This window comes from Acipenser ruthenus, chromosome 50 (genome assembly GCF_902713425.1).
Source record: "Acipenser ruthenus chromosome 50, fAciRut3.2 maternal haplotype, whole genome shotgun sequence".
Taxonomy (NCBI): Eukaryota; Metazoa; Chordata; class Actinopteri; order Acipenseriformes; family Acipenseridae; genus Acipenser; species Acipenser ruthenus.
Genome location: NC_081238.1, coordinates 4,838,697 through 4,866,591, shown reverse-complemented (window position 1 = coordinate 4,866,591; position 27,895 = coordinate 4,838,697). Strand labels below are relative to the sequence as shown.

The window sequence follows — 27,895 nt, the reverse complement described above, 5'->3', positions numbered from 1 at the left end:
TTTATTTTTTATGTATGCATATCGAAACTAAATCCTATCTTAACAAGTTTCCTCATTTATAGCGACCACCTCTCGATGCCCATAGAAATGCTAGCCGCCAGGTAAAGCAAATCAGACTGCCCCTAACAGGCACACAGCAAGGTGACACTAATTCCTCAATACAGAGCATCTAGGTCTACGCTTCTTTGGAAGCTCGTGGAACCAAATCGCCGCCAGCATTTGGCTGTTTAATCTAGGGGTATGATTCTTGCTTCGGGTGCGCGAGTTCCCGGGTTCAAATCCCGGATGTGTCCGTGTTCAATATCTTGCATTACACTTTTCTAATTACGATGCATTGCCGGGAAGGCGCTCAATCACGTGACTGAAAAAGACTGACAAATCAGTCACCGAGAGCTCTGCTTGCCCACTCGTTAAATCAGGACTGCCATCTTTGTGTACACAGGGAATCAAATGCTTAAAAATTCAACAGAAGTCTCACATAACAGATTATAAAACCATTCATTTCACAGTTGCTGTACATCATACAGCAAATGACTATTTTGGTAACATATGTTTCATTTTTTTCATGCGCCCATGTGTGTCTAAAACAATCCGGCTGCAGTAAGTTTTATCAGATGGTTGTTTAATTTTAAATATTTGATTTTGCAGCGCATGTAACTGCAACGCCATTGTTATGTGGCAGGACGAACAACAGGACCATATCAATCCTTAGAATGTGATTAATCATTCAACTCACGCTTCCATACATATTTGCAGTTTTCCCGACAACGCATTATCAATGCATGATTCCAAATGAACACATTCGTTTGATGGGGCTTAATGTAGTGACTAATATCACCTCACAGATCATTATAACTCACAGTGATACTTTCAAAGTTATGCTTTTAAGACTATTAACCAGTAAGGCAAATTAGTTGGGGAATGTATTACGCTTTATTCCAATGTTAAATGAAAAAGTTCAAAAAAGACTTGCGTTGGCCGGGAATCGAACCCGGGTCAACTGCTTGGAAGGCAGCTATGCTCACCACTATACCACCAACGCCTCCGTTCTCAAAATCACCTTCAAAGATTGAATTAAGCCACTGCAACGTTGGCTGCTGGGACAGGTCCCGTCTTGCCTCTAATCGATAAGCGTTAATACAGCGACTGGTGTTTGTGGGAGATTTTTATGGTGTTTATAGATTGATTATTTCTGTAATTATTATTTCATACACAGCAGGCTGGTGAGCATCATGCCTGTACTAACACGATGAAGCAATTATTGTATTCTATTTTCTTTCAAAAAGGTGCATGCCATGAAGATGGCGTGTGAAAAAAAAGAACAAGCTTCTCTGCCGTGTGAAGATTGCACCTGCCGTGACCCGGATTCGAAACGGGGTTGTTGCGGCCACAACGCAAAGTACTAACCACTATACGATCACGGCGAACTACCGAGAAGCTCGTGTTTGTTTTGTCAGCTGGGCACTCCGTGCTACACACACGGCAGAACAATTGCAGCAGGTCGCTGCTATGTGTTTTGTTTTATTGTTTTAATTAGGCTACTTTCATTTTTAGAATCTTTCGTTTCTTTCCCTGCGCCAATCAGAGGATGATTCCCCTTTACCTGGCTCATTTCAAAGGCTGGTTTTAAAGACAAGGGGGAGCGGAATAGGAAGCAGGATGTAAGGGAACGGGAGGCTCTCGTGACGGCGGAGGTATGGCTGGTCGGCAGCCTGTGCTATGGCGGTGTGTTTACAATGATTCCGTGTGTTGTGTCCGAGTAGCGGCAGTAGTATTGAAGTGTAGCAGGTCTTTATATACAGATAGCGAAATTTATGTTATTTTCACTACGCCACCGTGTGTTTATTGAGGACAAGGACCTCGAGTGGTTGGTTCCCGCACAAACTCTTTTATCCAGGAGAAATCAAGCAATCATACTCCAAAAATAATCTTTACAAGTTTTAATTAATAATTGTTTTCAAAATCTCAAGCACATTAACAACAATGTAAACAATATGACAATTCCACTTTCACTTCACCATCTAACAATTGTCTAGTAGGTACATATAGAGATGATACAATTAAACAAACTCTTAATCTAGCAGTTTCTTATAGTGAAGTTAATTCAACTAGTTACCACATATTATAGTATTGCAGTTTATATAAAATACTTGGATCTATCAGTTTTTTATAGTAAGGTTAATTAACCAGTTCAGCAAATCTGTTCTTTTTGTGGTACATACAAAGTAGACAACAACGTCAGCACTTGAATAGTCTCGTTACAATCTAGATTACATTTGTAAAGTACACAGTACCAATTTCCCCCAATCTATTTAAAATGAATATATAAAACAGCTGCGTGCTCGCAAGAATAAAATAAAATATAACAAATTGCAGTGCATCCCTTTGCAAAACAACGAAACACAGTTTTGTTTTGTTTATTTTTTATGTATGCATATCGAAACTAAATCCTATCTTAACAAGTTTCCTCATTTATAGCGACCACCTCTCGATGCCCATAGAAATGCTAGCCGCCAGGTAAAGCAAATCAGACTGCCCCTAACAGGCACACAGCAAGGTGACACTAATTCCTCAATACAGAGCATCTAGGTCTACGCTTCTTTGGAAGCTCGTGGAACCAAATCGCCGCCAGCATTTGGCTGTTTAATCTAGGGGTATGATTCTTGCTTCGGGTGCGCGAGTTCCCGGGTTCAAATCCCGGATGTGTCCGTGTTCAATATCTTGCATTACAATTTTCTAATTACGATGCATTGCCGGGAAGGCGCTCAATCACGTGACTGAAAAAGACTGACAAATCAGTCACCGAGAGCTCTGCTTGCCCACTCGTTAAATCAGGACTGCCATCTTTGTGTACACAGGGAATCAAATGCTTAAAAATTCAACAGAAGTCTCACAAAACAGATTATAAAACCATTCATTTCACAGTTGCTGTACATCATACAGCAATGACTATTTTGGTAACATATGTTTGATTTTTTTCATGCGCCCCCCATGTGTGTCTAAAACAATCCGGCTGCAGTAAGTTTTATCAGATGGTTGTTTAATTTTAAATATTTGATTTTGCAGCGCATGTAACTGCAACGCCATTGTTATGTGGCAGGACGAACAACAGGACCATATCAATCCTTAGAATGTGATTAATCATTCAACTCACGCTTCCATACATATTTGCAGTTTTCCCGACAACGCATTATCAATGCATGATTCCAAATGAACACATTCGTTTGATGGGGCTTAATGTAGTGACTAATATCACCTCACAGATCATTATAACTCACAGTGATACTTTCAAAGTTATGCTTTTAAGACTATTAACCAGTAAGGCAAATTAGTTGGGGAATGTATTACGCTTTATTCCAATGTTAAATGAAAAAGTTCAAAAAAGACTTGCGTTGGCCGGGAATCGAACCCGGGTCAACTGCTTGGAAGGCAGCTATGCTCACCACTATACCACCAACGCCTCCGTTCTCAAAATCACCTTCAAAGATTGAATTAAGCCACTGCAACGTTGGCTGCTGGGACAGGTCCCGTCTTGCCTCTACTCGATAAGCGTTTGTGGGAGATTTTTATGGTGTTTATAGATTGATTATTTCTGTAATTATTATTTCATACACAGCAGGCTGGTGAGCATCATGCCTGTACTAACACGATGAAGCAATTATTGTATTCTATTTTCTTTCAAAAAGGTGCATGCCATGAAGATGGCGTGTGAAAAAAAAGAACAAGCTTCTCTGCCGTGTGAGGATTGCACCTGCCGTGACCCGGATTCGAAACGGGGTTGTTGCGGCCACAACGCAAAGTACTAACCACTATACGATCACGGCGAACTACCGAGAAGCTCGTGTTTGTTTTGTCAGCTGGGCACTCCGTGCTACACACACGGCAGAACAATTGCAGCAGGTCGCTGCTATGTGTTTTGTTTTATTGTTTTAATTAGGCTACTTTCATTTTTAGAATCTTTCGTTTCTTTCCCTGCGCCAATCAGAGGATGATTCCCCTTTACCTGGCTCATTTCAAAGGCTGGTTTTAAAGACAAGGGGGAGCGGAATAGGAAGCAGGATGTAAGGGAACGGGAGGCTCTCGTGACGGCGGCGGTATGGCTGGTCGGCAGCCTGTGCTATGGCGGTGTGTTTACAATGATTCCGTGTGTGGTGTCCGAGTAGCGGCAGTAGTATTGAAGTGTAGCAGGTCTTTATATACAGATAGCGAAATTTATGTTATTTTCACTACGCCACCGTGTGTTTATTGAGGACAAGGACCTCGAGTGGTTGGTTCCCGCACAAACTCTTTTATCCAGGAGAAATCAAGCAATCATACTCCAAAAATAATCTTTACAAGTTTTAATTAATAATTGTTTTCAAAATCTCAAGCACATTAACAACAATGTAAACAATATGACAATTCCACTTTCACTTCACCATCTAACAATTGTCTAGTAGATACATATAGAGATGATACAATTAAACAAACTCTTAATCTAGCAGTTTCTTATAGTGAAGTTAATTCAACTAGTTACCACATATTATAGTATTGCAGTTTATATAAAATACTTGGATCTATCAGTTTTTTATAGTAAGGTTAATTAACCAGTTCAGCAAATCTGTTCTTTTTGTGGTACATACAAAGTAGACAACAACGTCAGCACTTGAATGGTCTCGTTACAATCTAGATTACATTTGTAAAGTACACAGTACCAATTTCCCCCAATCTATTTAAAATGAATATATAAAACAGCTGCGTGCTCGCAAGAATAAAATAAAATATAACAAATTGCAGTGCATCCCTTTGCAAAACAACGAAACACAGTTTTGTTTTGTTTATTTTTTATGTGTATGTATGCATATCGAAACTAAATCCTATCTTAACAAGTTTCCTCATTTATAGCGACCACCTCTCGATGCCCATAGAAATGCTAGCCGCCAGGTAAAGCAAATCAGACTGCCCCTAACAGGCACACAGCAAGGTGACACAAATTCCTCAATACAGAGCATCTAGGTCTACGCTTCTTTGGAAGCTCGTGGAACCAAATCGCCGCTAGCATTTGGCTGTTTAATCTAGGGGTATGATTCTTGCTTCGGGTGCGCGAGTTCCCGGGTTCAAATCCCGGATGTGTCCGTGTTCAATATCTTGCATTACTCTTTTCTAATTACGATGCATTGCCGGGAAGGCGCTCAATCACGTGACTGAAAAAGACTGACAAATCAGTCACCGAGAGCTCTGCTTGCCCACTCGTTAAATCAGGACTGCCATCTTTGTGTACACAGGGAATCAAATGCTTAAAAATTCAACAGAAGTCTCACATAACAGATTATAAAACCATTCATTTCACAGTTGCTGTACATCATACAGCAATGACTATTTTGGTAACATATGTTTGATTTTTTTCATGCGCCCATGTGTGTCTAAAACAATCCGGCTGCAGTAAGTTTTATCAGATGGTTGTTTAATTTTAAATATTTGATTTTGCAGCGCATGTAACTGCAACGCCATTGTTATGTGGCAGGACGAACAACAGGACCATATCAATCCTTAGAATGTGATTAATCATTCAACTCACGCTTCCATACATATTTGCAGTTTTCCCGACAACGCATTATCAATGCATGATTCCAAATGAACACATTCGTTTGATGGGGCTTAATGTAGTGACTAATATCACCTCACAGATCATTATAACTCACAGTGATACTTTCAAAGTTATGCTTTTAAGACTATTAACCAGTAAGGCAAATTAGTTGGGGAATGTATTACGCTTTATTCCAATGTTAAATGAAAAAGTTCAAAAAAGACTTGCGTTGGCCGGGAATCGAACCCGGGTCAACTGCTTGGAAGGCAGCTATGCGCACCACTATACCACCAACGCCTCCGTTCGCAAAATCACCTTCAAAGATTGAATTAAGCCACTGTAACGTTGGCTGCTGGGACAGGTCCCGTCTTGCCTCTACTCGATAAGCGTTAATACAGCGACTGGTGTTTGTGGGAGATTTTTATGGTGTTTATAGATTGATTATTTCTGTAATTATTATTTCATACACAGCAGGCTGGTGTGCATCATGCCTGTACTAACACGATGAAGCAATTATTGTATTCTATTTTCTTTCAAAAAGGTTCATGCCATGAAGATGGCGTGTGAAAAAAAAGAACAAGCTTCTCTGCCGTGTGAGGATTGCACCTGCCGTGACCCGGATTCGAACCGGGGTTGTTGCGGCCACAACGCAAAGTACTAACCACTATACGATCACGGCGAACTACCGAGAAGCTCGTGTTTGTTTTGTCAGCTGGGCACTCCGTGCTACACACACGGCAGAACAATTGCAGCAGGTCGCTGCTATGTGTTTTGTTTTATTGTTTTAATTAGGCTACTTTCATTTTTAGAATCTTTCGTTTCTTTCCCTGCGCCAATCAGAGGATGATTCCCCTTTACCTGGCTCATTTCAAAGGCTGGTTTTAAAGACAAGGGGGAGCGGAATAGGAAGCAGGATGTAAGGGAACGGGAGGCTCTCGTGACGGCGGCGGTATGGCTGGTCGGCAGCCTGTGCTATGGCGGTGTGTTTACAATGATTCCGTGTGTGGTGTCCGAGTAGCGGCAGTAGTATTGAAGTGTAGCAGGTCTTTATATACAGATAGCGAAATTTATGTTATTTTCACTACGCCACCGTGTGTTTATTGAGGACAAGGACCTCGAGTGGTTGGTTCCCGCACAAACTCTTTTATCCAGGAGAAATCAAGCAATCATACTCCAAAAATAATCTTTACAAGTTTTAATTAATAATTGTTTTCAAAATCTCAAGCACATTAACAACAATGTAAACAATATGACAATTCCACTTTCACTTCACCATCTAACAATTGTCTAGTAGATACATATAGAGATGATACAATTAAACAAACTCTTAATCTAGCAGTTTCTTATAGTGAAGTTAATTCAACTAGTTACCACATATTATAGTATTGCAGTTTATATAAAATACTTGGATCTATCAGTTTTTTATAGTAAGGTTAATTAACCAGTTCAGCAAATCTGTTCTTTTTGTGGTACATACAAAGTAGACAACAACGTCAGCACTTGAATGGTCTCGTTACAATCTAGATTACATTTGTAAAGTACACAGTACCAATTTCCCCCAATCTATTTAAAATGAATATATAAAACAGCTGCGTGCTCGCAAGAATAAAATAAAATATAACAAATTGCAGTGCATCCCTTTGCAAAACAACGAAACACAGTTTTGTTTTGTTTATTTTTTATGTGTATGTATGCATATCGAAACTAAATCCTATCTTAACAAGTTTCCTCATTTATAGCGACCACCTCTCGATGCCCATAGAAATGCTAGCCGCCAGGTAAAGCAAATCAGACTGCCCCTAACAGGCACACAGCAAGGTGACACAAATTCCTCAATACAGAGCATCTAGGTCTACGCTTCTTTGGAAGCTCGTGGAAGCTCGTGGAACCAAATCGCCGCCAGCATTTGGCTGTTTAATCTAGGGGTATGATTCTTGCTTCGGGTGCGCGAGTTCCCGGGTTCAAATCCCGGATGTGTCCGTGTTCAATATCTTGCATTACTCTTTTCTAATTACGATGCATTGCCGGGAAGGCGCTCAATCACGTGACTGAAAAAGACTGAAAAATCAGTCACCGAGAGCTCTGCTTGCCCACTCGTTAAATCAGGACTGCCATCTTTGTGTACACAGGGAATCAAATGCTTAAAAATTCAACAGAAGTCTCACATAACAGATTATAAAACCATTCATTTCACAGTTGCTGTACATCATACAGCAATGACTATTTTGGTAACATATGTTTGATGTTTTTCATGCGCTCATGTGTGTCTAAAACAATCCGGCTGCAGTAAGTTTTATCAGATGGTTGTTTAATTTTAAATATTTGATTTTGCAGCGCATGTAACTGCAACGCCATTGTTATGTGGCAGGACGAACAACAGGACCATATCAATCCTTAGAATGTGATTAATCATTCAACTCACGCTTCCATACATATTTGCAGTTTTCCCGACAACGCATTATCAATGCATGATTCCAAATGAACACATTCGTTTGATGGGGCTTAATGTAGTGACTAATATCACCTCACAGATCATTATAACTCACAGTGATACTTTCAAAGTTATGCTTTTAAGACTATTAACCAGTAAGGCAAATTAGTTGGAGAATGTATTACGCTTTATTCCAATGTTAAATGAAAAAGTTCAAAAAAGACTTGCGTTGGCCGGGAATCGAACCCGGGTCAACTGCTTGGAAGGCAGCTATGCTCATCACTATACCACCAACGCCTCCGTTCTCAAAATCACCTTCAAAGATTGAATTAAGCCACTGTAACGTTGGCTGCTGGGACAGGTCCCGTCTTGCCTCTACTCGATAAGCGTTAATACAGCGACTGGTGTTTGTGGGAGATTTTTATGGTGTTTATAGATTGATTATTTCTGTAATTATTATTTCATACACAGCAGGCTGGTGTGCATCATGCCTGTACTAACACGATGAAGCAATTATTGTATTCTATTTTCTTTCAAAAAGGTGCATGCCATGAAGATGGCGTGTGAAAAAAAAGAACAAGCTTCTCTGCCGTGTGAGGATTGCACCTGCCGTGACCCGGATTCGAACCGGGGTTGTTGCGGCCACAACGCAAAGTACTAACCACTATACGATCACGGCGAACTACCGAGAAGCTCGTGTTTGTTTTGTCAGCTGGGCACTCCGTGCTACACACACGGCAGAACAATTGCAGCAGGTCGCTGCTATGTGTTTTGTTTTATTGTTTTAATTAGGCTACTTTCATTTTTAGAATCTTTCGTTTCTTTCCCTGCGCCAATCAGAGGATGATTCCCCTTTACCTGGCTCATTTCAAAGGCTGGTTTTAAAGACAAGGGGGAGCGGAATAGGAAGCAGGATGTAAGGGAACGGGAGGCTCTCGTGACGGCGGCGGTATGGCTGGTCGGCAGCCTGTGCTATGGCGGTGTGTTTACAATGATTCCGTGTGTGGTGTCCGAGTAGCGGCAGTAGTATTGAAGTGTAGCAGGTCTTTATATACAGATAGCGAAATTTATGTTATTTTCACTACGCCACCGTGTGTTTATTGAGGACAAGGACCTCGAGTGGTTGGTTCCCGCACAAACTCTTTTATCCAGGAGAAATCAAGCAATCATACTCCAAAAATAATCTTTACAAGTTTTAATTAATAATTGTTTTCAAAATCTCAAGCACATTAACAACAATGTAAACAATATGACAATTCCACTTTCACTTCACCATCTAACAATTGTCTAGTAGGTACATATAGAGATGATACAATTAAACAAACTCTTAATCTAGCAGTTTCTTATAGTGAAGTTAATTCAACTAGTTACCACATATTATAGTATTGCAGTTTATATAAAATACTTGGATCTATCAGTTTTTTATAGTAAGGTTAATTAACCAGTTCAGCAAATCTGTTCTTTTTGTGGTACATACAAAGTAGACAACAACGTCAGCACTTGAATGGTCTCGTTACAATCTAGATTACATTTGTAAAGTACACAGTACCAATTTCCCCCAATCTATTTAAAATGAATATATAAAACAGCTGCGTGCTCGCAAGAATAAAATAAAATATAACAAATTGCAGTGCATCCCTTTGCAAAACAACGAAACACAGTTTTGTTTTGTTTATTTTTTATGTGTATGTATGCATATCGAAACTAAATCCTATCTTAACAAGTTTCCTCATTTATAGCGACCACCTCTCGATGCCCATAGAAATGCTAGCCGCCAGGTAAAGCAAATCAGACTGCCCCTAACAGGCACACAGCAAGGTGACACAAATTCCTCAATACAGAGCATCTAGGTCTACGCTTCTTTGGAAGCTCGTGGAACCAAATCGCCGCCAGCATTTGGCTGTTTAATCTAGGGGTATGATTCTTGCTTCGGGTGCGCGAGTTCCAGGGTTCAAATCCCGGATGTGTCCGTGTTCAATATCTTGCATTACTCTTTTCTAATTACGATGCATTGCCGGGAAGGCGCTCAATCACGTGACTGAAAAAGACTGACAAATCAGTCACCGAGAGCTCTGCTTGCCCACTCGTTAAATCAGGACTGCCATCTTTGTGTACACAGGGAATCAAATGCTTAAAAATTCAACAGAAGTCTCACATAACAGATTATAAAACCATTCATTTCACAGTTGCTGTACATCATACAGCAATGACTATTTTGGTAACATATGTTTGATGTTTTTCATGCGCTCATGTGTGTCTAAAACAATCCGGCTGCAGTAAGTTTTATCAGATGGTTGTTTAATTTTAAATATTTGATTTTGCAGCGCATGTAACTGCAACGCCATTGTTATGTGGCAGGACGAACAACAGGACCATATCAATCCTTAGAATGTGATTAATCATTCAACTCACGCTTCCATACATATTTGCAGTTTTCCCGACAACGCATTATCAATGCATGATTCCAAATGAACACATTCGTTTGATGGGGCTTAATGTAGTGACTAATATCACCTCACAGATCATTATAACTCACAGTGATACTTTCAAAGTTATGCTTTTAAGACTATTAACCAGTAAGGCAAATTAGTTGGAGAATGTATTACGCTTTATTCCAATGTTAAATGAAAAAGTTCAAAAAAGACTTGCGTTGGCCGGGAATCGAACCCGGGTCAACTGCTTGGAAGGCAGCTATGCTCATCACTATACCACCAACGCCTCCGTTCTCAAAATCACCTTCAAAGATTGAATTAAGCCACTGTAACGTTGGCTGCTGGGACAGGTCCCGTCTTGCCTCTACTCGATAAGCGTTAATACAGCGACTGGTGTTTGTGGGAGATTTTTATGGTGTTTATAGATTGATTATTTCTGTAATTATTATTTCATACACAGCAGGCTGGTGTGCATCATGCCTGTACTAACACGATGAAGCAATTATTGTATTCTATTTTCTTTCAAAAAGGTGCATGCCATGAAGATGGCGTGTGAAAAAAAAGAACAAGCTTCTCTGCCGTGTGAGGATTGCACCTGCCGTGACCCGGATTCGAACCGGGGTTGTTGCGGCCACAACGCAAAGTACTAACCACTATACGATCACGGCGAACTACCGAGAAGCTCGTGTTTGTTTTGTCAGCTGGGCACTCCGTGCTACACACACGGCAGAACAATTGCAGCAGGTCGCTGCTATGTGTTTTGTTTTATTGTTTTAATTAGGCTACTTTCATTTTTAGAATCTTTCGTTTCTTTCCCTGCGCCAATCAGAGGATGATTCCCCTTTACCTGGCTCATTTCAAAGGCTGGTTTTAAAGACAAGGGGGAGCGGAATAGGAAGCAGGATGTAAGGGAACGGGAGGCTCTCGTGACGGCGGCGGTATGGCTGGTCGGCAGCCTGTGCTATGGCGGTGTGTTTACAATGATTCCGTGTGTGGTGTCCGAGTAGCGGCAGTAGTATTGAAGTGTAGCAGGTCTTTATATACAGATAGCGAAATTTATGTTATTTTCACTACGCCACCGTGTGTTTATTGAGGACAAGGACCTCGAGTGGTTGGTTCCCGCACAAACTCTTTTATCCAGGAGAAATCAAGCAATCATACTCCAAAAATAATCTTTACAAGTTTTAATTAATAATTGTTTTCAAAATCTCAAGCACATTAACAACAATGTAAACAATATGACAATTCCACTTTCACTTCACCATCTAACAATTGTCTAGTAGGTACATATAGAGATGATACAATTAAACAAACTCTTAATCTAGCAGTTTCTTATAGTGAAGTTAATTCAACTAGTTACCACATATTATAGTATTGCAGTTTATATAAAATACTTGGATCTATCAGTTTTTTATAGTAAGGTTAATTAACCAGTTCAGCAAATCTGTTCTTTTTGTGGTACATACAAAGTAGACAACAACGTCAGCACTTGAATGGTCTCGTTACAATCTAGATTACATTTGTAAAGTACACAGTACCAATTTCCCCCAATCTATTTAAAATGAATATATAAAACAGCTGCGTGCTCGCAAGAATAAAATAAAATATAACAAATTGCAGTGCATCCCTTTGCAAAACAACGAAACACAGTTTTGTTTTGTTTATTTTTTATGTGTATGTATGCATATCGAAACTAAATCCTATCTTAACAAGTTTCCTCATTTATAGCGACCACCTCTCGATGCCCATAGAAATGCTAGCCGCCAGGTAAAGCAAATCAGACTGCCCCTAACAGGCACACAGCAAGGTGACACAAATTCCTCAATACAGAGCATCTAGGTCTACGCTTCTTTGGAAGCTCGTGGAACCAAATCGCCGCCAGCATTTGGCTGTTTAATCTAGGGGTATGATTCTTGCTTCGGGTGCGCGAGTTCCCGGGTTCAAATCCCGGATGTGTCCGTGTTCAATATCTTGCATTCCACTTTTCTAATTACGATGCATTGCCGGGAAGGCGCTCAATCACGTGACTGAAAAAGACTGAAAAATCAGTCACCGAGAGCTCTGCTTGCCCACTCGTTAAATCAGGACTGCCATCTTTGTGTACACAGGGAATCAAATGCTTAAAAATTCAACAGAAGTCTCACATAACAGATTATAAAACCATTCATTTCACAGTTGCTGTACATCATACAGCAATGACTATTTTGGTAACATATGTTTGATTTTTTTCATGCGCCCATGTGTGTCTAAAACAATCCGGCTGCAGTAAGTTTTATCAGATGGTTGTTTAATTTTAAATATTTGATTTTGCAGCGCATGTAACTGCAACGCCATTGTTATGTGGCAGGACGAACAACAGGACCATATCAATCCTTAGAATGTGATTAATCATTCAACTCACGCTTCCATACATATTTGCAGTTTTCCCGACAACGCATTATCAATGCATGATTCCAAATGAACACATTCGTTTGATGGGGCTTAATGTAGTGACTAATATCACCTCACAGATCATTATAACTCACAGTGATACTTTCAAAGTTATGCTTTTAAGACTATTAACCAGTAAGGCAAATTAGTTGGGGAATGTATTACGCTTTATTCCAATGTTAAATGAAAAAGTTCAAAAAAGACTTGCGTTGGCCGGGAATCGAACCCGGGTCAACTGCTTGGAAGGCAGCTATGCTCACCACTATACCACCAACGCCTCCGTTCGCAAAATCACCTTCAAAGATTGAATTAAGCCACTGTAACGTTGGCTGCTGGGACAGGTCCCCGTCTTGCCTCTACTCGATAAGCGTTAATACAGCGACTGGTGTTTGTGGGAGATTTTTATGGTGTTTATAGATTGATTATTTCTGTAATTATTATTTCATACACAGCAGGCTGGTGTGCATCATGCCTGTACTAACACGATGAAGCAATTATTGTATTCTATTTTCTTTCAAAAAGGTGCATGCCATGAAGATGGCGTGTGAAAAAAAAGAACAAGCTTCTCTGCCGTGTGAGGATTGCACCTGCCGTGACCCGGATTCGAACCGGGGTTGTTGCGGCCACAACGCAAAGTACTAACCACTATACGATCACGGCGAACTACCGAGAAGCTCGTGTTTGTTTTGTCAGCTGGGCACTCCGTGCTACACACACGGCAGAACAATTGCAGCAGGTCGCTGCTATGTGTTTTGTTTTATTGTTTTAATTAGGCTACTTTCATTTTTAGAATCTTTCGTTTCTTTCCCTGCGCCAATCAGAGGATGATTCCCCTTTACCTGGCTCATTTCAAAGGCTGGTTTTAAAGACAAGGGGGAGCGGAATAGGAAGCAGGATGTAAGGGAACGGGAGGCTCTCGTGACGGCGGCGGTATGGCTGGTCGGCAGCCTGTGCTATGGCGGTGTGTTTACAATGATTCCGTGTGTGGTGTCCGAGTAGCGGCAGTAGTATTGAAGTGTAGCAGGTCTTTATATACAGATAGCGAAATTTATGTTATTTTCACTACGCCACCGTGTGTTTATTGAGGACAAGGACCTCGAGTGGTTGGTTCCCGCACAAACTCTTTTATCCAGGAGAAATCAAGCAATCATACTCCAAAAATAATCTTTACAAGTTTTAATTAATAATTGTTTTCAAAATCTCAAGCACATTAACAACAATGTAAACAATATGACAATTCCACTTTCACTTCACCATCTAACAATTGTCTAGTAGATACATATAGAGATGATACAATTAAACAAACTCTTAATCTAGCAGTTTCTTATAGTGAAGTTAATTCAACTAGTTACCACATATTATAGTATTGCAGTTTATATAAAATACTTGGATCTATCAGTTTTTTATAGTAAGGTTAATTAACCAGTTCAGCAAATCTGTTCTTTTTGTGGTACATACAAAGTAGACAACAACGTCAGCACTTGAATGGTCTCGTTACAATCTAGATTACATTTGTAAAGTACACAGTACCAATTTCCCCCAATCTATTTAAAATGAATATATAAAACAGCTGCGTGCTCGCAAGAATAAAATAAAATATAACAAATTGCAGTGCATCCCTTTGCAAAACAACGAAACACAGTTTTGTTTTGTTTATTTTTTATGTGTATGTATGCATATCGAAACTAAATCCTATCTTAACAAGTTTCCTCATTTATAGCGACCACCTCTCGATGCCCATAGAAATGCTAGCCGCCAGGTAAAGCAAATCAGACTGCCCCTAACAGGCACACAGCAAGGTGACACAAATTCCTCAATACAGAGCATCTAGGTCTACGCTTCTTTGGAAGCTCGTGGAAGCTCGTGGAACCAAATCGCCGCCAGCATTTGGCTGTTTAATCTAGGGGTATGATTCTTGCTTCGGGTGCGCGAGTTCCCGGGTTCAAATCCCGGATGTGTCCGTGTTCAATATCTTGCATTACTCTTTTCTAATTACGATGCATTGCCGGGAAGGCGCTCAATCACGTGACTGAAAAAGACTGAAAAATCAGTCACCGAGAGCTCTGCTTGCCCACTCGTTAAATCAGGACTGCCATCTTTGTGTACACAGGGAATCAAATGCTTAAAAATTCAACAGAAGTCTCACATAACAGATTATAAAACCATTCATTTCACAGTTGCTGTACATCATACAGCAATGACTATTTTGGTAACATATGTTTGATGTTTTTCATGCGCTCATGTGTGTCTAAAACAATCCGGCTGCAGTAAGTTTTATCAGATGGTTGTTTAATTTTAAATATTTGATTTTGCAGCGCATGTAACTGCAACGCCATTGTTATGTGGCAGGACGAACAACAGGACCATATCAATCCTTAGAATGTGATTAATCATTCAACTCACGCTTCCATACATATTTGCAGTTTTCCCGACAACGCATTATCAATGCATGATTCCAAATGAACACATTCGTTTGATGGGGCTTAATGTAGTGACTAATATCACCTCACAGATCATTATAACTCACAGTGATACTTTCAAAGTTATGCTTTTAAGACTATTAACCAGTAAGGCAAATTAGTTGGGGAATGTATTACGCTTTATTCCAATGTTAAATGAAAAAGTTCAAAAAAGACTTGCGTTGGCCGGGAATCGAACCCGGGTCAACTGCTTGGAAGGCAGCTATGCTCATCACTATACCACCAACGCCTCCGTTCTCAAAATCACCTTCAAAGATTGAATTAAGCCACTGTAACGTTGGCTGCTGGGACAGGTCCCGTCTTGCCTCTACTCGATAAGCGTTAATACAGCGACTGGTGTTTGTGGGAGATTTTTATGGTGTTTATAGATTGATTATTTCTGTAATTATTATTTCATACACAGCAGGCTGGTGTGCATCATGCCTGTACTAACACGATGAAGCAATTATTGTATTCTATTTTCTTTCAAAAAGGTGCATGCCATGAAGATGGCGTGTGAAAAAAAAGAACAAGCTTCTCTGCCGTGTGAGGATTGCACCTGCCGTGACCCGGATTCGAACCGGGGTTGTTGCGGCCACAACGCAAAGTACTAACCACTATACGATCACGGCGAACTACCGAGAAGCTCGTGTTTGTTTTGTCAGCTGGGCACTCCGTGCTACACACACGGCAGAACAATTGCAGCAGGTCGCTGCTATGTGTTTTGTTTTATTGTTTTAATTAGGCTACTTTCATTTTTAGAATCTTTCGTTTCTTTCCCTGCGCCAATCAGAGGATGATTCCCCTTTACCTGGCTCATTTCAAAGGCTGGTTTTAAAGACAAGGGGGAGCGGAATAGGAAGCAGGATGTAAGGGAACGGGAGGCTCTCGTGACGGCGGCGGTATGGCTGGTCGGCAGCCTGTGCTATGGCGGTGTGTTTACAATGATTCCGTGTGTGGTGTCCGAGTAGCGGCAGTAGTATTGAAGTGTAGCAGGTCTTTATATACAGATAGCGAAATTTATGTTATTTTCACTACGCCACCGTGTGTTTATTGAGGACAAGGACCTCGAGTGGTTGGTTCCCGCACAAACTCTTTTATCCAGGAGAAATCAAGCAATCATACTCCAAAAATAATCTTTACAAGTTTTAATTAATAATTGTTTTCAAAATCTCAAGCACATTAACAACAATGTAAACAATATGACAATTCCACTTTCACTTCACCATCTAACAATTGTCTAGTAGGTACATATAGAGATGATACAATTAAACAAACTCTTAATCTAGCAGTTTCTTATAGTGAAGTTAATTCAACTAGTTACCACATATTATAGTATTGCAGTTTATATAAAATACTTGGATCTATCAGTTTTTTATAGTAAGGTTAATTAACCAGTTCAGCAAATCTGTTCTTTTTGTGGTACATACAAAGTAGACAACAACGTCAGCACTTGAATGGTCTCGTTACAATCTAGATTACATTTGTAAAGTACACAGTACCAATTTCCCCCAATCTATTTAAAATGAATATATAAAACAGCTGCGTGCTCGCAAGAATAAAATAAAATATAACAAATTGCAGTGCATCCCTTTGCAAAACAACGAAACACAGTTTTGTTTTGTTTATTTTTTATGTATGCATATCGAAACTAAATCCTATCTTAACAAGTTTCCTCATTTATAGCGACCACCTCTCGATGCCCATAGAAATGCTAGCCGCCAGGTAAAGCAAATCAGACTGCCCCTAACAGGCACACAGCAAGGTGACACAAATTCCTCAATACAGAGCATCTAGGTCTACGCTTCTTTGGAAGCTCGTGGAACCAAATCGCCGCCAGCATTTGGCTGTTTAATCTAGGGGTATGATTCTTGCTTCGGGTGCGCGAGTTCCCGGGTTCAAATCCCGGATGTGTCCGTGTTCAATATCTTGCATTCCACTTTTCTAATTACGATGCATTGCCGGGAAGGCGCTCAATCACGTGACTGAAAAAGACTGAAAAATCAGTCACCGAGAGCTCTGCTTGCCCACTCGTTAAATCAGGACTGCCATCTTTGTGTACACAGGGAATCAAATGCTTAAAAATTCAACAGAAGTCTCACATAACAGATTATAAAACCATTCATTTCACAGTTGCTGTACATCATACAGCAATGACTATTTTGGTAACATATGTTTGATTTTTTTCATGCGCCCATGTGTGTCTAAAACAATCCGGCTGCAGTAAGTTTTATCAGATGGTTGTTTAATTTTAAATATTTGATTTTGCAGCGCATGTAACTGCAACGCCATTGTTATGTGGCAGGACGAACAACAGGACCATATCAATCCTTAGAATGTGATTAATCATTCAACTCACGCTTCCATACATATTTGCAGTTTTCCCGACAACGCATTATCAATGCATGATTCCAAATGAACACATTCGTTTGATGGGGCTTAATGTAGTGACTAATATCACCTCACAGATCATTATAACTCACAGTGATACTTTCAAAGTTATGCTTTTAAGACTATTAACCAGTAAGGCAAATTAGTTGGGGAATGTATTACGCTTTATTCCAATGTTAAATGAAAAAGTTCAAAAAAGACTTGCGTTGGCCGGGAATCGAACCCGGGTCAACTGCTTGGAAGGCAGCTAGGCTCACCACTATACCACCAACGCCGCCGTTCTCAAAATCACCTTCAAAGATTGAATTAAGCCACTGTAACGTTGGCTGCTGGGACAGGTCCCGTCTTGCCTCTACTCGATAAGCGTTAATACAGCGACTGGTGTTTGTGGGAGATTTTTATGGTGTTTATAGATTGATTATTTCTGTAATTATTATTTCATACACAGCAGGCTGGTGTGCATCATGCCTGTACTAACACGATGAAGCAATTATTGTATTCTATTTTCTTTCAAAAAGGTGCATGCCATGAAGATGGCGTGTGAAAAAAAAGAACAAGCTTCTCTGCCGTGTGAGGATTGCACCTGCCGTGACCCGGATTCGAACCGGGGTTGTTGCGGCCACAACGCAAAGTACTAACCACTATACGATCACGGCGAACTACCGAGAAGCTCGTGTTTGTTTTGTCAGCTGGGCACTCCGTGCTACACACACGGCAGAACAATTGCAGCAGGTCGCTGCTATGTGTTTTGTTTTATTGTTTTAATTAGGCTACTTTCATTTTTAGAATCTTTCGTTTCTTTCCCTGCGCCAATCAGAGGATGATTCCCCTTTACCTGGCTCATTTCAAAGGCTGGTTTTAAAGACAAGGGGGAGCGGAATAGGAAGCAGGATGTAAGGGAACGGGAGGCTCTCGTGACGGCGGCGGTATGGCTGGTCGGCAGCCTGTGCTATGGCGGTGTGTTTACAATGATTCCGTGTGTGGTGTCCGAGTAGCGGCAGTAGTATTGAAGTGTAGCAGGTCTTTATATACAGATAGCGAAATTTATGTTATTTTCACTACGCCACCGTGTGTTTATTGAGGACAAGGACCTCGAGTGGTTGGTTCCCGCACAAACTCTTTTATCCAGGAGAAATCAAGCAATCATACTCCAAAAATAATCTTTACAAGTTTTAATTAATAATTGTTTTCAAAATCTCAAGCACATTAACAACAATGTAAACAATATGACAATTCCACTTTCACTTCACCATCTAACAATTGTCTAGTAGATACATATAGAGATGATACAATTAAACAAACTCTTAATCTAGCAGTTTCTTATAGTGAAGTTAATTCAACTAGTTACCACATATTATAGTATTGCAGTTTATATAAAATACTTGGATCTATCAGTTTTTTATAGTAAGGTTAATTAACCAGTTCAGCAAATCTGTTCTTTTTGTGGTACATACAAAGTAGACAACAACGTCAGCACTTGAATGGTCTCGTTACAATCTAGATTACATTTGTAAAGTACACAGTACCAATTTCCCCCAATCTATTTAAAATGAATATATAAAACAGCTGCGTGCTCGCAAGAATAAAATAAAATATAACAAATTGCAGTGCATCCCTTTGCAAAACAACGAAACACAGTTTTGTTTTGTTTATTTTTTATGTGTATGTATGCATATCGAAACTAAATCCTATCTTAACAAGTTTCCTCATTTATAGCGACCACCTCTCGATGCCCATAGAAATGCTAGCCGCCAGGTAAAGCAAATCAGACTGCCCCTAACAGGCACACAGCAAGGTGACACAAATTCCTCAATACAGAGCATCTAGGTCTACGCTTCTTTGGAAGCTCGTGGAACCAAATCGCCGCTAGCATTTGGCTGTTTAATCTAGGGGTATGATTCTTGCTTCGGGTGCGCGAGTTCCCGGGTTCAAATCCCGGATGTGTCCGTGTTCAATATCTTGCATTACTCTTTTCTAATTACGATGCATTGCCGGGAAGGCGCTCAATCACGTGACTGAAAAAGACTGACAAATCAGTCACCGAGAGAGCTCTGCTTGCCCACTCGTTAAATCAGGACTGCCATCTTTGTGTACACAGGGAATCAAATGCTTAAAAATTCAACAGAAGTCTCACATAACAGATTATAAAACCATTCATTTCACAGTTGCTGTACATCATACAGCAATGACTATTTTGGTAACATATGTTTGATTTTTTTCATGCGCCCATGTGTGTCTAAAACAATCCGGCTGCAGTAAGTTTTATCAGATGGTTGTTTAATTTTAAATATTTGATTTTGCAGCGCATGTAACTGCAACGCCATTGTTATGTGGCAGGACGAACAACAGGACCATATCAATCCTTAGAATGTGATTAATCATTCAACTCACGCTTCCATACATATTTGCAGTTTTCCCGACAACGCATTATCAATGCATGATTCCAAATGAACACATTCGTTTGATGGGGCTTAATGTAGTGACTAATATCACCTCACAGATCATTATAACTCACAGTGATACTTTCAAAGTTATGCTTTTAAGACTATTAACCAGTAAGGCAAATTAGTTGGGGAATGTATTACGCTTTATTCCAATGTTAAATGAAAAAGTTCAAAAAAGACTTGCGTTGGCCGGGAATCGAACCCGGGTCAACTGCTTGGAAGGCAGCTATGCTCACCACTATACCACCAACGCCTCCGTTCGCAAAATCACCTTCAAAGATTGAATTAAGCCACTGTAACGTTGGCTGCTGGGACAGGTCCCGTCTTGCCTCTACTCGATAAGCGTTAATACAGCGACTGGTGTTTGTGGGAGATTTTTATGGTGTTTATAGATTGATTATTTCTGTAATTATTATTTCATACACAGCAGGCTGGTGTGCATCATGCCTGTACTAACACGATGAAGCAATTATTGTATTCTATTTTCTTTCAAAAAGGTGCATGCCATGAAGATGGCGTGTGAAAAAAAAGAACAAGCTTCTCTGCCGTGTGAGGATTGCACCTGCCGTGACCCGGATTCGAACCGGGGTTGTTGCGGCCACAACGCAAAGTACTAACCACTATACGATCACGGCGAACTACCGAGAAGCTCGTGTTTGTTTTGTCAGCTGGGCACTCCGTGCTACACACACGGCAGAACAATTGCAGCAGGTCGCTGCTATGTGTTTTGTTTTATTGTTTTAATTAGGCTACTTTCATTTTTAGAATCTTTCGTTTCTTTCCCTGCGCCAATCAGAGGATGATTCCCCTTTACCTGGCTCATTTCAAAGGCTGGTTTTAAAGACAAGGGGGAGCGGAATAGGAAGCAGGATGTAAGGGAACGGGAGGCTCTCGTGACGGCGGCGGTATGGCTGGTCGGCAGCCTGTGCTATGGCGGTGTGTTTACAATGATTCCGTGTGTGGTGTCCGAGTAGCGGCAGTAGTATTGAAGTGTAGCAGGTCTTTATATACAGATAGCGAAATTTATGTTATTTTCACTACGCCACCGTGTGTTTATTGAGGACAAGGACCTCGAGTGGTTGGTTCCCGCACAAACTCTTTTATCCAGGAGAAATCAAGCAATCATACTCCAAAAATAATCTTTACAAGTTTTAATTAATAATTGTTTTCAAAATCTCAAGCACATTAACAACAATGTAAACAATATGACAATTCCACTTTCACTTCACCATCTAACAATTGGCTAGTAGATACATATAGAGATGATACAATTAAACAAACTCTTAATCTAGCAGTTTCTTATAGTGAAGTTAATTCAACTAGTTACCACATATTATAGTATTGCAGTTTATATAAAATACTTGGATCTATCAGTTTTTTATAGTAAGGTTAATTAACCAGTTCAGCAAATCTGTTCTTTTTGTGGTACATACAAAGTAGACAACAACGTCAGCACTTGAATGGTCTCGTTACAATCTAGATTACATTTGTAAAGTACACAGTACCAATTTCCCCCAATCTATTTAAAATGAATATATAAAACAGCTGCGTGCTCACAAGAATAAAATAAAATATAACAAATTGCAGTGCATCCCTTTGCAAAACAACGAAACACAGTTTTGTTTTGTTTATTTTTTATGTGTATGTATGCATATCGAAACTAAATCCTATCTTAACAAGTTTCCTCATTTATAGCGACCACCTCTCGATGCCCATAGAAATGCTAGCCGCCAGGTAAAGCAAATCAGACTGCCCCTAACAGGCACACAGCAAGGTGACACAAATTCCTCAATACAGAGCATCTAGGTCTACGCTTCTTTGGAAGCTCGTGGAAGCTCGTGGAACCAAATCGCCGCCAGCATTTGGCTGTTTAATCTAGGGGTATGATTCTTGCTTCGGGTGCGCGAGTTCCCGGGTTCAAATCCCGGATGTGTCCGTGTTCAATATCTTGCATTACTCTTTTCTAATTACGATGCATTGCCGGGAAGGCGCTCAATCACGTGACTGAAAAAGACTGAAAAATCAGTCACCGAGAGCTCTGCTTGCCCACTCGTTAAATCAGGACTGCCATCTTTGTGTACACAGGGAATCAAATGCTTAAAAATTCAACAGAAGTCTCACATAACAGATTATAAAACCATTCATTTCACAGTTGCTGTACATCATACAGCAATGACTATTTTGGTAACATATGTTTGATGTTTTTCATGCGCTCATGTGTGTCTAAAACAATCCGGCTGCAGTAAGTTTTATCAGATGGTTGTTTAATTTTAAATATTTGATTTTGCAGCGCATGTAACTGCAACGCCATTGTTATGTGGCAGGACGAACAACAGGACCATATCAATCCTTAGAATGTGATTAATCATTCAACTCACGCTTCCATACATATTTGCAGTTTTCCCGACAACGCATTATCAATGCATGATTCCAAATGAACACATTCGTTTGATGGGGCTTAATGTAGTGACTAATATCACCTCACAGATCATTATAACTCACAGTGATACTTTCAAAGTTATGCTTTTAAGACTATTAACCAGTAGGGCAAATTAGTTGGGGAATGTATTACGCTTTATTCCAATGTTAAATGAAAAAGTTCAAAAAAGACTTGCGTTGGCCGGGAATCGAACCCGGGTCAACTGCTTGGAAGGCAGCTATGCTCATCACTATACCACCAACGCCTCCGTTCTCAAAATCACCTTCAAAGATTGAATTAAGCCACTGTAACGTTGGCTGCTGGGACAGGTCCCGTCTTGCCTCTACTCGATAAGCGTTAATACAGCGACTGGTGTTTGTGGGAGATTTTTATGGTGTTTATAGATTGATTATTTCTGTAATTATTATTTCATACACAGCAGGCTGGTGTGCATCATGCCTGTACTAACACGATGAAGCAATTATTGTATTCTATTTTCTTTCAAAAAGGTGCATGCCATGAAGATGGCGTGTGAAAAAAAAGAACAAGCTTCTCTGCCGTGTGAGGATTGCACCTGCCGTGACCCGGATTCGAACCGGGGTTGTTGCGGCCACAACGCAAAGTACTAACCACTATACGATCACGGCGAACTACCGAGAAGCTCGTGTTTGTTTTGTCAGCTGGGCACTCCGTGCTACACACACGGCAGAACAATTGCAGCAGGTCGCTGCTATGTGTTTTGTTTTATTGTTTTAATTAGGCTACTTTCATTTTTAGAATCTTTCGTTTCTTTCCCTGCGCCAATCAGAGGATGATTCCCCTTTACCTGGCTCATTTCAAAGGCTGGTTTTAAAGACAAGGGGGAGCGGAATAGGAAGCAGGATGTAAGGGAACGGGAGGCTCTCGTGACGGCGGCGGTATGGCTGGTCGGCAGCCTGTGCTATGGCGGTGTGTTTACAATGATTCCGTGTGTGGTGTCCGAGTAGCGGCAGTAGTATTGAAGTGTAGCAGGTCTTTATATACAGATAGCGAAATTTATGTTATTTTCACTACGCCACCGTGTGTTTATTGAGGACAAGGACCTCGAGTGGTTGGTTCCCGCACAAACTCTTTTATCCAGGAGAAATCAAGCAATCATACTCCAAAAATAATCTTTACAAGTTTTAATTAATAATTGTTTTCAAAATCTCAAGCACATTAACAACAATGTAAACAATATGACAATTCCACTTTCACTTCACCATCTAACAATTGTCTAGTAGGTACATATAGAGATGATACAATTAAACAAACTCTTAATCTAGCAGTTTCTTATAGTGAAGTTAATTCAACTAGTTACCACATATTATAGTATTGCAGTTTATATAAAATACTTGGATCTATCAGTTTTTTATAGTAAGGTTAATTAACCAGTTCAGCAAATCTGTTCTTTTTGTGGTACATACAAAGTAGACAACAACGTCAGCACTTGAATGGTCTCGTTACAATCTAGATTACATTTGTAAAGTACACAGTACCAATTTCCCCCAATCTATTTAAAATGAATATATAAAACAGCTGCGTGCTCGCAAGAATAAAATAAAATATAACAAATTGCAGTGCATCCCTTTGCAAAACAACGAAACACAGTTTTGTTTTGTTTATTTTTTATGTATGCATATCGAAACTAAATCCTATCTTAACAAGTTTCCTCATTTATAGCGACCACCTCTCGATGCCCATAGAAATGCTAGCCGCCAGGTAAAGCAAATCAGACTGCCCCTAACAGGCACACAGCAAGGTGACACAAATTCCTCAATACAGAGCATCTAGGTCTACGCTTCTTTGGAAGCTCGTGGAACCAAATCGCCGCCAGCATTTGGCTGTTTAATCTAGGGGTATGATTCTTGCTTCGGGTGCGCGAGTTCCCGGGTTCAAATCCCGGATGTGTCCGTGTTCAATATCTTGCATTACTCTTTTCTAATTACGATGCATTGCCGGGAAGGCGCTCAATCACGTGACTGAAAAAGACTGACAAATCAGTCACCGAGAGCTCTGCTTGCCCACTCGTTAAATCAGGACTGCCATCTTTGTGTACACAGGGAATCAAATGCTTAAAAATTCAACAGAAGTCTCACATAACAGATTATAAAACCATTCATTTCACAGTTGCTGTACATCATACAGCAATGACTATTTTGGTAACATATGTTTGATTTTTTTCATGCGCCCATGTGTGTCTAAAACAATCCGGCTGCAGTAAGTTTTATCAGATGGTTGTTTAATTTTAAATATTTGATTTTGCAGCGCATGTAACTGCAACGCCATTGTTATGTGGCAGGACGAACAACAGGACCATATCAATCCTTAGAATGTGATTAATCATTCAACTCACGCTTCCATACATATTTGCAGTTTTCCCGACAACGCATTATCAATGCATGATTCCAAATGAACACATTCGTTTGATGGGGCTTAATGTAGTGACTAATATCACCTCACAGATCATTATAACTCACAGTGATACTTTCAAAGTTATGCTTTTAAGACTATTAACCAGTAAGGCAAATTAGTTGGGGAATGTATTACGCTTTATTCCAATGTTAAATGAAAAAGTTCAAAAAAGACTTGCGTTGGCCGGGAATCGAACCCGGGTCAACTGCTTGGAAGGCAGCTATGCTCACCACTATACCACCAACGCCTCCGTTCTCAAAATCACCTTCAAAGATTGAATTAAGCCACTGTAACGTTGGCTGCTGGGACAGGTCCCGTCTTGCCTCTACTCGATAAGCGTTAATACAGCGACTGGTGTTTGTGGGAGATTTTTATGGTGTTTATAGATTGATTATTTCTGTAATTATTATTTCATACACAGCAGGCTGGTGTGCATCATGCCTGTACTAACACGATGAAGCAATTATTGTATTCTATTTTCTTTCAAAAAGGTGCATGCCATGAAGATGGCGTGTGAAAAAAAAGAACAAGCTTCTCTGCCGTGTGAGGATTGCACCTGCCGTGACCCGGATTCGAACCGGGGTTGTTGCGGCCACAACGCAAAGTACTAACCACTATACGATCACGGCGAACTACCGAGAAGCTCGTGTTTGTTTTGTCAGCTGGGCACTCCGTGCTACACACACGGCAGAACAATTGCAGCAGGTCGCTGCTATGTGTTTTGTTTTATTGTTTTAATTAGGCTACTTTCATTTTTAGAATCTTTCGTTTCTTTCCCTGCGCCAATCAGAGGATGATTCCCCTTTACCTGGCTCATTTCAAAGGCTGGTTTTAAAGACAAGGGGGAGCGGAATAGGAAGCAGGATGTAAGGGAACGGGAGGCTCTCGTGACGGCGGCGGTATGGCTGGTCGGCAGCCTGTGCTATGGCGGTGTGTTTACAATGATTCCGTGTGTGGTGTCCGAGTAGCGGCAGTAGTATTGAAGTGTAGCAGGTCTTTATATACAGATAGCGAAATTTATGTTATTTTCACTACGCCACCGTGTGTTTATTGAGGACAAGGACCTCGAGTGGTTGGTTCCCGCACAAACTCTTTTATCCAGGAGAAATCAAGCAATCATACTCCAAAAATAATCTTTACAAGTTTTAATTAATAATTGTTTTCAAAATCTCAAGCACATTAACAACAATGTAAACAATATGACAATTCCACTTTCACTTCACCATCTAACAATTGTCTAGTAGATACATATAGAGATGATACAATTAAACAAACTCTTAATCTAGCAGTTTCTTATAGTGAAGTTAATTCAACTAGTTACCACATATTATAGTATTGCAGTTTATATAAAATACTTGGATCTATCAGTTTTTTACAGTAAGGTTAATTAACCAGTTCAGCAAATCTGTTCTTTTTGTGGTACATACAAAGTAGACAACAACGTCAGCACTTGAATGGTCTCGTTACAATCTAGATTACGTTTGTAAAGTACACAGTACCAATTTCCCCCAATCTATTTAAAATGAATATATAAAACAGCTGCGTGCTCGCAAGAATAAAATAAAATATAACAAATTGCAGTGCATCCCTTTGCAAAACAACGAAACACAGTTTTGTTTTGTTTATTTTTTATGTGTATGTATGCATATCGAAACTAAATCCTATCTTAACAAGTTTCCTCATTTATAGCGACCACCTCTCGATGCCCATAGAAATGCTAGCCGCCAGGTAAAGCAAATCAGACTGCCCCTAACAGGCACACAGCAAGGTGACACAAATTCCTCAATACAGAGCATCTAGGTCTACGCTTCTTTGGAAGCTCGTGGAACCAAATCGCCGCCAGCATTTGGCTGTTTAATCTAGGGGTATGATTCTTGCTTCGGGTGCGCGAGTTCCAGGGTTCAAATCCCGGATGTGTCCGTGTTCAATATCTTGCATTACTCTTTTCTAATTACGATGCATTGCCGGGAAGGCGCTCAATCACGTGACTGAAAAAGACTGACAAATCAGTCACCGAGAGCTCTGCTTGCCCACTCGTTAAATCAGGACTGCCATCTTTGTGTACACAGGGAATCAAATGCTTAAAAATTCAACAGAAGTCTCACATAACAGATTATAAAACCATTCATTTCACAGTTGCTGTACATCATACAGCAATGACTATTTTGGTAACATATGTTTGATGTTTTTCATGCGCTCATGTGTGTCTAAAACAATCCGGCTGCAGTAAGTTTTATCAGATGGTTGTTTAATTTTAAATATTTGATTTTGCAGCGCATGTAACTGCAACGCCATTGTTATGTGGCAGGACGAACAACAGGACCATATCAATCCTTAGAATGTGATTAATCATTCAACTCACGCTTCCATACATATTTGCAGTTTTCCCGACAACGCATTATCAATGCATGATTCCAAATGAACACATTCGTTTGATGGGGCTTAATGTAGTGACTAATATCACCTCACAGATCATTATAACTCACAGTGATACTTTCAAAGTTATGCTTTTAAGACTATTAACCAGTAAGGCAAATTAGTTGGGGAATGTATTACGCTTTATTCCAATGTTAAATGAAAAAGTTCAAAAAAGACTTGCGTTGGCCGGGAATCGAACCCGGGTCAACTGCTTGGAAGGCAGCTATGCTCACCACTATACCACCAACGCCTCCGTTCTCAAAATCACCTTCAAAGATTGAATTAAGCCACTGTAACGTTGGCTGCTGGGACAGGTCCCGTCTTGCCTCTACTCGATAAGCGTTAATACAGCGACTGGTGTTTGTGGGAGATTTTTATGGTGTTTATAGATTGATTATTTCTGTAATTATTATTTCATACACAGCAGGCTGGTGTGCATCATGCCTGTACTAACACGATGAAGCAATTATTG

The 27,895-nt window shown here is 40.2% G+C and overlaps 21 non-coding genes across 21 annotated transcripts; all 21 read right to left on the bottom strand.

Annotated features, from left to right (window-relative positions):
- Positions 1-970: 970 nt before the first annotated feature.
- trnag-ucc (transfer RNA glycine (anticodon UCC)) lies at positions 971-1,042 on the bottom strand. The gene has a single exon. It is a non-coding gene; the product is annotated as a tRNA-Gly (tRNA).
- A 2,346-nt stretch (positions 1,043-3,388) lies between these two features.
- Positions 3,389-3,460, bottom strand: trnag-ucc (transfer RNA glycine (anticodon UCC)). The gene has a single exon. It is a non-coding gene; the product is annotated as a tRNA-Gly (tRNA).
- Positions 3,461-5,791: 2,331 nt separating this feature from the next.
- On the bottom strand, positions 5,792-5,863 carry trnag-ucc (transfer RNA glycine (anticodon UCC)). The gene has a single exon. It is a non-coding gene; the product is annotated as a tRNA-Gly (tRNA).
- Positions 5,864-6,173: 310 nt separating this feature from the next.
- Positions 6,174-6,245, bottom strand: trnah-gug (transfer RNA histidin (anticodon GUG)). The gene has a single exon. It is a non-coding gene; the product is annotated as a tRNA-His (tRNA).
- A 1,977-nt stretch (positions 6,246-8,222) lies between these two features.
- Positions 8,223-8,294, bottom strand: trnag-ucc (transfer RNA glycine (anticodon UCC)). Its single transcript has one exon. It is a non-coding gene; the product is annotated as a tRNA-Gly (tRNA).
- A 310-nt stretch (positions 8,295-8,604) lies between these two features.
- On the bottom strand, positions 8,605-8,676 carry trnah-gug (transfer RNA histidin (anticodon GUG)). Its single transcript has one exon. It is a non-coding gene; the product is annotated as a tRNA-His (tRNA).
- A 1,967-nt stretch (positions 8,677-10,643) lies between these two features.
- Positions 10,644-10,715, bottom strand: trnag-ucc (transfer RNA glycine (anticodon UCC)). The gene has a single exon. It is a non-coding gene; the product is annotated as a tRNA-Gly (tRNA).
- Positions 10,716-11,025: 310 nt separating this feature from the next.
- trnah-gug (transfer RNA histidin (anticodon GUG)) lies at positions 11,026-11,097 on the bottom strand. The gene has a single exon. It is a non-coding gene; the product is annotated as a tRNA-His (tRNA).
- A 1,967-nt stretch (positions 11,098-13,064) lies between these two features.
- trnag-ucc (transfer RNA glycine (anticodon UCC)) lies at positions 13,065-13,136 on the bottom strand. The gene has a single exon. It is a non-coding gene; the product is annotated as a tRNA-Gly (tRNA).
- Positions 13,137-13,447: 311 nt separating this feature from the next.
- On the bottom strand, positions 13,448-13,519 carry trnah-gug (transfer RNA histidin (anticodon GUG)). Its single transcript has one exon. It is a non-coding gene; the product is annotated as a tRNA-His (tRNA).
- Positions 13,520-15,496: 1,977 nt separating this feature from the next.
- trnag-ucc (transfer RNA glycine (anticodon UCC)) lies at positions 15,497-15,568 on the bottom strand. The gene has a single exon. It is a non-coding gene; the product is annotated as a tRNA-Gly (tRNA).
- A 310-nt stretch (positions 15,569-15,878) lies between these two features.
- Positions 15,879-15,950, bottom strand: trnah-gug (transfer RNA histidin (anticodon GUG)). Its single transcript has one exon. It is a non-coding gene; the product is annotated as a tRNA-His (tRNA).
- Positions 15,951-17,911: 1,961 nt separating this feature from the next.
- On the bottom strand, positions 17,912-17,983 carry trnag-ucc (transfer RNA glycine (anticodon UCC)). Its single transcript has one exon. It is a non-coding gene; the product is annotated as a tRNA-Gly (tRNA).
- Positions 17,984-18,293: 310 nt separating this feature from the next.
- Positions 18,294-18,365, bottom strand: trnah-gug (transfer RNA histidin (anticodon GUG)). Its single transcript has one exon. It is a non-coding gene; the product is annotated as a tRNA-His (tRNA).
- A 1,969-nt stretch (positions 18,366-20,334) lies between these two features.
- trnag-ucc (transfer RNA glycine (anticodon UCC)) lies at positions 20,335-20,406 on the bottom strand. Its single transcript has one exon. It is a non-coding gene; the product is annotated as a tRNA-Gly (tRNA).
- Positions 20,407-20,716: 310 nt separating this feature from the next.
- trnah-gug (transfer RNA histidin (anticodon GUG)) lies at positions 20,717-20,788 on the bottom strand. Its single transcript has one exon. It is a non-coding gene; the product is annotated as a tRNA-His (tRNA).
- A 1,977-nt stretch (positions 20,789-22,765) lies between these two features.
- On the bottom strand, positions 22,766-22,837 carry trnag-ucc (transfer RNA glycine (anticodon UCC)). The gene has a single exon. It is a non-coding gene; the product is annotated as a tRNA-Gly (tRNA).
- Positions 22,838-23,147: 310 nt separating this feature from the next.
- trnah-gug (transfer RNA histidin (anticodon GUG)) lies at positions 23,148-23,219 on the bottom strand. Its single transcript has one exon. It is a non-coding gene; the product is annotated as a tRNA-His (tRNA).
- Positions 23,220-25,180: 1,961 nt separating this feature from the next.
- On the bottom strand, positions 25,181-25,252 carry trnag-ucc (transfer RNA glycine (anticodon UCC)). The gene has a single exon. It is a non-coding gene; the product is annotated as a tRNA-Gly (tRNA).
- Positions 25,253-25,562: 310 nt separating this feature from the next.
- On the bottom strand, positions 25,563-25,634 carry trnah-gug (transfer RNA histidin (anticodon GUG)). Its single transcript has one exon. It is a non-coding gene; the product is annotated as a tRNA-His (tRNA).
- Positions 25,635-27,601: 1,967 nt separating this feature from the next.
- Positions 27,602-27,673, bottom strand: trnag-ucc (transfer RNA glycine (anticodon UCC)). The gene has a single exon. It is a non-coding gene; the product is annotated as a tRNA-Gly (tRNA).
- Positions 27,674-27,895: the final 222 nt, after the last annotated feature.